The sequence below is a fragment of the Rhinopithecus bieti genome, unplaced genomic scaffold (genome assembly GCF_001698545.2).
Source record: "Rhinopithecus bieti isolate Rb0 unplaced genomic scaffold, ASM169854v2 scaffold_3527, whole genome shotgun sequence".
NCBI lineage: Eukaryota > Metazoa > Chordata > Mammalia > Primates > Cercopithecidae > Rhinopithecus > Rhinopithecus bieti.
The window spans coordinates 3,017,406-3,027,120 of NW_016804488.1; the positions used below are offsets into that span (position 1 = coordinate 3,017,406).

The following is a 9,715-nucleotide window of genomic DNA, read 5'->3' on the forward strand; positions in this document are numbered from 1 at the left end:
CAAATACTTACAGCCAACTGATCTTCAACAAAGCAAACAAAACATAAAGTAGGAGAAAGGACACCCTTTTCAAGAAATGCTGCTGGGATAATTGGCTAGCTACATGTAGGAATATGAAACTGGATCATAATCTCTCACCTTACACAAAAATCAACTCAGGATGGATTAAGGACTTAAACCTAAGACCTGAAACTATAAAAATTCTAGAAGATAACATTGGAAAACCTTTCTAGACATTGGCTTAGGCAAGGATTTCATGACCAGGAACCCAAAAGCAAATGCAATAAAAACAAAGATAAATGGCTGGGGTCTAATTAAACTAAAGAACATTTGCATGGCAAAAGGAACAGTCAGTAGGGTAAACAGACGGCCCACAGAGTGGGAGAAAATCTTCACAATCTATACATTTGACAAAGGACTAATATCTAGAACCTACAAGGAGCTCAAACAAATCAGTAACATGAAAACAAACAATCCCATCAAAAAGTGGGCTAAGGACATGAATAGACAATTCTCAAAAGAAGATATACAAACGGCCAACAAACAAAAAAAAATGCTGAACATCACTAATGATCAGGGAAATGCCAATCAAAACCACAATGCGATACCACCTTACTCCTACAAGAATAGCCATAATCAAAAAATCAAAAACAGTAGGTGTTGGCATGGATGTGGTGATCCAGGAACACTTCTACACTGCTGGTGGGAATGTAAACTAGTATAGCCACTATGGAAATCTGTGCAGAGATTCCTAAAAGAACTAAAAGTAGAACTACCATTTGATCTAGCAATCCCACTACTGGGTATCTACCCAGAGGAAAATAAATCATTATTGGAAAGAGATACTTGCACATGCATATTTATAGCAGCACAATTCACAATTGCAAAATCGTGGAACCAACCAAATGCCCATCAATCAATGAGTAAATAAAGAAACTGTAGTATATATACGTACAACAGAATACTACCCAGCCATAAAAAGGAAAGAATTAACAGCATTTGCAGTTGCCTGGATAAGACTGGACACATTCTAAGTGAAGTAGCTCAGGAATGGAAAACCAAACATTGTATGTTCTGACTGATATGTGGAAGCTAAGCTATGAAGATGCAAAGGAGTAGGAATGATACAATGGACTTTGGGGACTTACGGGGAAGAGTGGGAGAAAGGGTGAGGAATAAAAGACTACAAATATGGTGCAGTGTATACTGCTCAGGTGATGGGTGCACCAAAATCTCACAAATCACCACTAAAGTGGTGATTCTCGCCCATCTTCAGGATTTACTGGTTTTTGTTTGTTTGTTTGAGAAAGAAGGGAAATCTAAAATCTATCATCTAAGCTTCCACCTTAAGAACCTAGAAAAAAAGGCAATTTAAATGCAATATGGCTGGGTGCAGTGGCTCATGCCTGCAATCCTAGCACTTTGGGAGACTGAGGCAGGTGGATCACCTGAGGTCAGGAGTTCAAGGCCAGCCTGACCACAAAATTTACTCATGTAACCAAATACCACTGTACCCTAATAACTTATGGGGGAAAAAAAGTTTACACTTAAGGCCAATTTTCAGCCAGAGGTAGTCTACAACAATCAAAACCAAAACAAACAAACAAACAAACAAAACCCAGTAAATCCTGAAGATGGGCGAGAATCTACTTTCCACAGTTACTATATTATTAGTGATAGAACTCTAAGGAGAAACAGATAAACCCACTCTTATAGTTGGAGACTTTGGCATTGCTTTGTCAGAAATAGACAGGTCCAGCAGTCAGAATATAGGTAAGGATATAATTAAATGGAAAAGTACCATTAATCAACTGGATCAAATCAATATTGGTAAAATATTTCATCCAATGACAGCAGAATATATATTCTTTTCATGCTCACAGTCAACATTCACCAAGATACACCACATTCCAAGCCATAAAATACATCTCAACAAATTTAAAATAATAGACATTATACAAAGTATGCTCTCAGACTGCATTGGAATTAAATTAGAAATCAATAATAAAAAGATAGCTGGAAAACCCCAAAACTCGTGGAGATCAAACAACACATTTTAAGATCAAAGAAGAAGTCTGAAGAAAATTTAAAATACTTCAACTTCAATTAAAATGACAAAAAAAAAAAAAAACTCATCAAAATGTGTGGGATGCAGTGAAACAGTATTAAAGGGAAATTTACAGAACTGAATACATCCATTAGAAAAGAAGGGAAATCTGAAATCTATAATCTAAACTTCCACCTTAAGAACCTAGAAAAAAAGGCAATTTAAATGCAATATGGCCAGGTGCAGTGGCTCATGCCCATAATGCCAGCACTTTGGGAGACTGAGGCAGGTGGATCACCTGAGGTCAGGAGTTCAAGGCCAGCCTGACCAACATGGTGAAACCCCATCTCTACTAAAAATACAAAAATTAGCTGGGTGTGGTGATGCACGCATGTAGTCCCAGCTATTCAAGAGGCTGAGGCAGGACAATTCCTTGAACCTGGGAGGTGGAGGTTGTGCCACTGCATTCCAACCTAGGCAACAGAGAAAGACTCTGTCTCAAAAAATAAATAAATAAATAAATAAATGCAATGTAAGCAGAAGAAAAGAAAAGAAATAATAAGAATTAGAGCAGAAATCAATGAAATTGGAAATAGGAAATAAAGAAAAAAGGTGATTCTTTGAAATGATAAATAAATTTTAAAACATTTACATAGGTTAACTAAGAAAAAAGAGAAAAGATACACATTGCTAATATCAGAAAGGAAAGTGGAGCCATCATTACTGATCCTATGAACATTAAAAAGATAATAAAGAAACATAATTCATTCCATGGTCACAAATTCAAAACCCTAAATAAAATGGACCAATTTTTTGAAGGATATGATTTACCAAAACTCACACAAAGAGATAGATAATCTCAATAGTGCCACATCTATTTTAAAATTAGATCAATAATTAAAAACCTTCTAAAACAAACAAACCATGCCCAATTGAATTCATTGCTGAGTTCTCCCAAACATTTAAGGAAGTAATGAGTACTTACAGAAAATAGAAGCAAAAGGAATACTTTCTAACTCATTCTATGAGACCAGTATTACAAAGGCATTGCAAGAAATAAAACTATAGACCAATATCTCTCATAAATATAGATGCAAAATTTCTCAACAAAATATTAGGAAATTGAATCCAACAATGTAAAAAAAAATTGTATATCACAACCAACTGAGATCTATTTCAGGATGGAAGGCTGATTCAACATATGAAAATAATATAATCTATAATTTCAACAAACTAAAGGACAAGAATCTCATGATTATGTAAATAGATACAGAAAAGTATTTGACAAAATTCAACACTTGTTCAAGATAAAAACTCCTAGCAAACTAGGATTAGAGCAGAACATCCTCAACTTGATGAATGACATCTACCGTTAACATCATACTTGAAAGAAAAACCTACTGTTAACATCATATTTGATGATGAAAAACTAGATGTTTTTCTACTAAGATCAGGAATGAGGCAAGGATGTCCGTTCTTACCACTCCTATCAACATTGTTCTGAGAGTTTCAGCTAATGCAATAAGACAAGAAAAGGAAATAAGAGATACACAGATTGGAAGGAAAAAAAGAAAACCATCTTTGCAGATGACGTGGTTATCTATATAGAAATCACAAAGAATAAACCAAAACAAAACTCTCCCAGAACTAAGTAAGCAATTATGGCAAGCTGTAGGATAAAATATAATATTAGACAAAAGGTAATTGCTTTCTTATTATCCAGCAATTAAAAAAATGAAATTTGAAAATAAAATATAAACCATTCCCACTAGCACCAAAAAAAGGTCAAAAAAAGAATGCGCTTTATATGAGGAAAACTACAAAATTCTAATGAAGAAAATGTTTTAAAATATCTAAATAAATGCAGACATATTTCGCATACATGGATAGGAAGTCTCAATATCATCAAGATGTCAGTTATTTCAATAAAATCTGTAAATTAAATGAAATCCCATATAATTTGTTATCCCAGAAAGTTAGTTTGTGCATTTTGCTAAATGGATTCTAATGCTTATATGAAGAGGCAAAGGACCCAGAATAGTCAACACGACATTAAACAACAGTGTTGGAGATCTGACATGACACTACCCAAATTCAATACTTAGTAGGAAGCTATAAATCAACACAATATGGTATTGGCAAAGGAAGAGACAAATGAGTGATTGAACAGAAATAGATCCACACAAATGAAGTCAATTGATCTTTGACAAAGGAACAAAAGCAATTCAATGGAGGAAGTGTAGTATTCAATAAATGGTGCTGGAACAACTGGACATCTGCATTAGTCCGTTCTCACATTGCTATAAAGAACTTCCTGAGACTGGGTAATTTATAAAGAAAGGAAGTTTACTGTTCCGTTACAAAGTAAGGAACTATTGGTTCACAGTTCCACTGGCTATACAGGAAGCATGGCTGGGGAGGCCTCAGGAAACTTACAATCATGGCAGAAGGTGAAGGGGAAGCAAGCACATCTTCACATGGTCAGCAAGAGAGAACAAAGGGAGAGATGCTACACACGTTTTAAACAGCGAGATCTCATGAGAATTCACTCACTATCATGAGAACAGCAAGGGGGAAATCCATCCCCATGATCCAGTCACCTTCCACCAGGTCCCTCCCCTAACATTGAGGATTACAATTCCACATGGGTTTGGGTTGGGACACAGAGTCAAACCACATCAACACCTACATGCAAAAAATGAATCTAGACATAGACCTTACACCTTTCACAAAAATTAACTGAAAATAGACCATAGACCTAGATCTATTTTAATGTTTTAAAGTGCAAAACTATAAATTTCTAAGAAGATAACATAGGAGAAAATCTACACGACCTTAGGATTGATGATGAAGTTTTGGAGACCACACCAAAAACATGATCCATGAAATAAGTAATTGATAATCTGGATTTCATTGTAATTAAAACTTCTGCTCTGCAAAAGACACTGTTTAAAGGACGAAATGACAAGCTAAAGACTGGTAGAAAACATTTGCAAAACATGTATCTTCATAAAGGATTGATACCCAAAATACACAAAGAATTCTTAAAACACAATAATAATGAAACAATCCAATTAAAAAGTGAGCAAAAGACCTGAACAGACATCTTACCAAAGAAGATGTTCATGTAGCAAACAAGCACATGAAAAGATGCTCAACATCATATGTTATTAGAGAATTTTCAAGTAAAATAACAATAAGTTACCACTATACATCTATTAGAATGGATAAAATCAAAAACACTGACAAAATTAACAACTGACAAAGATATGGAAAAACCAACACTAACATTCATTGTTTGTGGGAATGCAAAATGGTACAGCCTCTCTGAAACACAGTTCAGCCTTTTCTTATAAAACTAAACACACTCTTACCATATGATCCAGCAATTGTGCTCTTTGATATTTAACCAAATGAGTTGAAAACGTATGTACACACAAAAACCGGCACACAAATGCTTATAGCACTTCATTAATAATTGTCAAAACTTGGAAGCAACCAAGATGTTCTTCAACAGGTAAATGCATAAATGAATTGTGGCATATTCATATCAGAAAACAGCATTCAACAATAAAAAGAAATAAACTAGTACAAAAAGACATAGAGGAAACTTAAATACATGTTAGTGAAATCAGTCAGTCTGAAAAGGCTACATATTGTATGATTCCATCTGTATGACATTCTAAAAAAGAAAAAATGATGGAGACAGCCAAAAAGATTAGCGGTTGCCAGTGGTTCAAGTGGAGGGAGAGAGGGATAAATAGGTGGAGCACAGGGGATTTTTATGGCAGTGAAGCTATTCTCTATAACACTGAAATGGTAGACACACTAGTTAAAACACATAGAAAATTCAATAGACATAGTGACCCCTAAGGTAAATTATGGATGTTAGGTATTGGTGAATCAATTTTAACAAATGTATCACATTACTGCAGGATGCTAACAATGGGAGAAAAAGAAGGTTGGGATATAAGCAGGTATATGTCCTTCCTGCTTATTTTTCTGTAGGCCTAAAACAACTCTAACAAAATTAAGCTTATTAATTTAAAAAATCAATCCATAATCCAGTTAGAAAATGGGCAAAAGACATAAAGACACATGTCACTGAGGAGGACATACAGATAGTGAATAAGCACATGAAAAGATGTTCATTAATTATTGGGGAACTGCAAATTAGGACCATGATGAGATATGAATACATATCTATCAAAATGGATAAAATAAAAAATAGTGACAATACCAAATCCTGGTGAGGATGTAAAGAGCCTGATTTTCTCAAGCATTGATAATGGTAATGTAAAATAATACAATCATTCTGGAAAATACCTTGTCAGTTTCTTTTTTTAAAAAATTAAATGTAATAACTACCATAGGACCCTGAATTGCACTCTTCGGCATTTATCCCAGAGAAATGGAAACACATGTCCACCCAAACACCTACAAATCAATGTTCCTGGATGCATTATTTGTAATAGCCAAAACATGGAAACAACTACAATGCCCCTCAACAGGTGAATGGGTAAACAGACTGTAGTAGTACAGATAATATGGTACCAAATCTCTGCAGTGCAGCAACAAAAAGGAACAAACTATTGATACACGCAACAACTTGGATAGATCTCAAGGCCATTATGCTGAGTGAGAAGAGCTGATCTTGGAATGTTACATACTGTATAATTCCATTTATATAACATTCTCAAAATGACAAGAGTGTGAAGATAGAAAATGTATCAGTGATTGCCAACGGTTGATGATGGTGGGAGATCAGGAGGGTTAGAGTGACTATCAGGGAATAGCAGAGGCAGACCTTTGTGGTGCTAGAGGATTTCAGTATTCTCATTGGCATGGTGGCTGCATGAATCCACACTTGTGATAAATGACATAGACCTATACACACACAATGAACCAGTGTCAGTCTCCTGTCTTTGATATGGTACTATAGTTATATAAGCTGGAACAATTAGGGGAAATTGGGTGAAGGGTTAGTGCACAGAGTTGCTGTGCGCTAACTTTGTAATTTTTTATGAATCTACAATTATTTCAAAATAAAAAGTTGGCCGGACACGGTGACTCATACCTGTAATCCCAGCACTTTGGGAGGCTGAGGCAGGCAGATCGCCTGCAACCAGGAGTTCGAGAACACCTTCGCCAACATCGTGAGACCCTGTCTCCACTAGAAATACAAAAATTAGCCAGGCTTGGTGGTACACAACTATAATCCCAGCTACTCGGGAGGCTGAGGTAGGAGAATCGCTTGAACCTGGGAGGCAGATGTTGCAGTGAGCCAAGATTGCATCACCGCACTCCAACCTGGGTGACAGAGTGAGATTCTGTCTCAAAAAAATAAAACAAAATAAAATAAGTTAAAATAAGCTAAAATTTTTTAATGTTTAGAATTATGAACATGACATGTTTATCAGCTAGGCATAGTTAAAGAGAGAATTGGTAAATTGTAAATAAGTTGACTGAAGCATGGAGATAAAAAAAAAAGAATGTGAGACATGTAAAAGGGCATAAGAGATGTACGGCAGTCAGCAGAAAGATTTAACATATACATAATCAGAGTCCCAGAATGGGAGGAGAGAGGAAATGAAGAGAGGAAAACTTTGGGAAGATAATAGGTTAGAATTTTCCAAAACTGAAGAGAGACACCAAGTTACAGATTCAGGAAATTCTGTGAAATTCAAGAAGAGTAAGTACAAAGAAAATTATCCTTGTATCACAGTAAAACAAAGACAAAAAACGAGCAGCACTCCCAGTGGCAACACAGGAGGTCATATTTTTACATGTTCTTCATCATCACAACATTAAAATTACAAACTGACATCTCAACAGAAATCAAGGAAGAAAGAATTCAATGGACTTATATGAAGTACCAAAAATAAAACTAGCTACCAAACACTCTAGAATTCTATACCCAGAAAAAATATCTTCCCAGAGTGAATGCACAATAAAGACACTTTCAGAATAACAAAACCGAAATAATTCATTGTATCAAATTCACACTAAAAATTTCTAAAGGGAATTCTACAGACTAAAGGAAAAGATGCCAAATGGAAATAAGAAAATATAGAGATAAGAAAATGCAGAGATAAGAAAATGGAATAATATGAAATAATTAATCCAAGAAGAAGCAAGAACATAGAGAAAAGCAATCACATAATAGTTGGGCCAAATAAAAAACAAATAGTAAGACAGTAGATAACATTTAAATGTATCAATAACTACCTTGAGTGTAAATGAACAAAATAAATATCAATCGTCACACTGGATTTTAAAAACAAATTTTTAAAATAGCAACAATCAATGCTGCTTTCACAGAATACATCTTAAATATAAATGAACAGGGAGGTTGAAAGTAGAATGGCAAATGTCTATATCATGCAAACATTAGCCAATAGAAAACATATGTAATTATAGCAATGTCAGACAAAGTAGGCTGCAGGACAAAATGCATTACTAGAGATATAAAAGGCATTTCCTAGTGATAAATGATCATTCACCAGGTAGATCACAATTCTAAATGTGTATGCACCAAATTAATATGCTTCAAAATATGTACATAATCTAACAGATATAAAAGTGGAAATAGACATATCTACACTCACAGTGTGAGATTTTAACATACCTCTCTCAGCAACTAATTTGCATGTCTTTGGTTATTGGAGGATCAGAATTGGTTTTGTGTTCTTCTTAGTTTTTTGTGGTTATATACGAAGCTGATACTTCATATATTTCACATGTTTTTCCACTGGAATGTTGCCTTTTTGCTTATTGATATGTAAGTCTTCTTTTAAGATTTACTTTACAACATATGCTATAAGTAGTTCTTGCCAGCATTTGTCTTTTATTTTATGAGTTTTGAAATTTTGTAAAATACAATCTTCTCAACATTTTAAGTGATGTTTCCTGCATTGTTTTCATCCTTGAAACCTAAAAGAGTGTGTTTTGATAGATTTATTTTTCCCTAGTCAGAGTATTCTAATGAGTCTTAATATTGACATGATAGGTTCAAAGAAACTCACCTCATTTAAATAGAATCTATTTCAAATTGTACTGAAATTGTTTGTGGGAATTTTAAGGGAGATCGTTCTTTCTACCTGAATGATCTTTTTTCCAAATCTTTATTTATTTGACAACTATTTCTTGATCTTCTGTTCAGTGCCAGGCACTGTTTCAGGAGCTAGGGATAGAGCAGGGATTCAAATAGAACTTCCCTCCCCGCACATTCTGTTGGGAAGAAGGAAGCAGTAAACACATATAGAAACAAATCTGTATGGCCTGTGGAGATGCACGCAATGGAGAAAGATAAAGCAGAGCAGGGGGGGCAGAGACAGACATTTGGGATACGATGGCAGGTACACCTTGATCTCCTGGCAGACTCTTTTTGCATCCTTCAAAATGTCACCTTGCTGTCACCTTGCTCTGCGTGCTAACTTTGAGCCATGTCAGTCCTTCCACATTATACTGATTTGCTTATGCTCCCGACTCTTCCATGACCTACCAGATTAGGATAAAATTTTACATAAAATCATACCCGCCATGACTTCCCCAGTCACACGTTAGCTATTCATGGGAAGTAACTTGAATTGACAACAAATAAAATAAAATAAAATAAATTGGAGGTAAAAAGCGTTTCTCAAAGATTAATTCTTTTTTTTTTTTTTT

General features: G+C 34.9%; 1 protein-coding gene across 4 annotated transcripts in view; it reads right to left on the bottom strand.

The window, feature by feature from the left end:
* Positions 1 to 9,715, bottom strand: part of DDC (dopa decarboxylase) — a 106,927-nt gene that overhangs the window by 58,426 nt on the left and 38,786 nt on the right. The gene's annotated exons all lie outside the window — the stretch shown is intronic.